Genomic DNA, 2,177 nt, shown 5'->3' with positions numbered 1-2,177 from the left:
TATAATTATTTCTTGTGCAGCTTATATTCCTGTAGTTTCCACGTTGTGACGTGAGGCGTGTTACTAAACATAAAACAATCATTACATCTGAAGGGCTGTCAACATTCACTTCAGTGTCTTATTAAATGTTCTGTCTACCTTGGATACTACAGTTCGAGGGTTCACTTGATACAACTCGTACCTAAGGTAACAATGGCGGTGTCTATATTTACCTTTACGGCTTCGTTCTCCTACAGTTGTCTGATGACGTCAACGGTGATGTCAGAAAATAAAGCGCCGTGATTAGTAAGTGACCAATCGATTGGAAGACTGCTTATTAAGTCAGGAACTACAGTATACCATTACTACAAAAACAACCAGGCTGTTGAATACACAGAACACATGGTCACGTGATTTTCAAAGAAGTATTGATTTTACATGTACCTCAATCTGCTAGTACAGCAATTTATTGATTGCTAACACTACACGTACTCAAACTCTGGAAGAAAAGTATAGTGCGTTTCAGAAATGCTGGATACCCTGATGTAGCTTTAAGTATTGTATAATACTGAGAAAAGGCACACTGTACTACAGTCATTACTTTAACACAAACATTATCATCCTTTCTGCTTACTTTCTTTAATTCCCATCAGCATGTTAAAGCACTTTTATTACTATGATTCGTAAAAACAAATATACGAATAAAGCAACAGTAAGATCATTTCCACTTTACCTATATAATACAGCTTCTGTTTTCTTTTTAATAGGTTGTACCATGATACCATAACTCACAACTTTAACTTAACTAATAAATTCAACATACTCTATTAAGAATATGAATAACGAAGCCTCTTACAAAATCTCTTGAATAAGTTCATCATTTTGCCCTGTTTTTTATTTTCATCTTGGAGAAAAACTGAATAATTTCAAAATTTATATTTTATTACTAATGAAATTTGACAAATGTTTGTTGAGACCATTATAGCATCACCATACTAGACAGTCTTAACAAAAGATTTGGACAGTAATATTTATAATGTGATGTAGTCAGTAACTTAAGTTGTGAAAATTTAGATATTTCCAGGAAAAGAAAGAAATACAACCACGAACTTTGTAGTTAATTTTTAGTTATTTTCTACTTCTGTAAATTAAACAAATAGAATATTTAGAACCGTGAACTTTCCACCTACGACGTATTTTGTCAAGCTGTAACTTATTTTTATCCAGCGCACTAACTGGTGACCGTAAGCACTGCTATTAGATATCTTAACACTTACAGGGACGTTCAACATGTAATAAAGTCTAAATGGTGCACAAGTTAAATACTTTCACGGCGAGTATGTTTTAGTAGAGATGGTACACCAACTCTATAAACTCTTTACAATTAATGCAGTGAATATTTAGCAAACAACTAAGAGACGAACGGTTTAATAAAATCGAAAGAATTATAATTATTTGATATCCAAAGGGATATTTGAACTTATTTTATGAGGTTTCTTCAACAACTTAAGAGAGTTAAAACAAAATTGAAAAAAAACAAAACAACTTCAAACTTCTATCACTAGGTGGCAGCATCATACAGTAGAACCATTCTTGGAACAATTCTCACAACGTCCTGTTTTGTTTGTTATCCTGAAAATATGGCGTTGTCAATTACTAGATGGCGCTACTAGTCATTGATTGCTTTACTTTTTCATCCCTTTTAATAAGAAAACTCAACTAGTTTGTGAGCAAGATTTATGTATAAAAATGAGGTTAAAACTTATAACTTACTCAAACGTTGTTAATTTTTTCTCTCCATGGATTCAACTGTATGCTAACATGCTCCTAAATCTGTCGGACGTTAGACCAATATATATTCTTCTGTAAGCAATTGCGCAATGATTTGATAATTGAAGAAGATTTTCAAGCGTTCAGTCATTGCATTTCCACCTATTCTTCAAACGAAAGTAGTTTTGAATTATTTCATTTGGTGAAAAATAGGTTTAGAGTCACTTTTTATTTCATTCTTGTCTATGCTGGCATGTACATGTAAAGGAAATGGAAAGTCCGGAGTTTAAACTGAATTTTATTCAAAGTGTATTAAAGGAATTTTCACAACCGGTTAGGTGGCGGGGCACTCTTGAGGTGTAAAGAGCAATGTTGAAAGTGATGAAAATAAAACATTAAAATAAAAACATGTTTGTTTGTTCTGAAGT

This window comes from Limulus polyphemus, unplaced genomic scaffold, assembly GCF_000517525.1.
Source record: "Limulus polyphemus unplaced genomic scaffold, Limulus_polyphemus-2.1.2 Scaffold7615, whole genome shotgun sequence".
Taxonomy (NCBI): domain Eukaryota; kingdom Metazoa; phylum Arthropoda; class Merostomata; order Xiphosura; family Limulidae; genus Limulus; species Limulus polyphemus.
Note: the sequence above shows the minus strand (reverse complement) of the source record.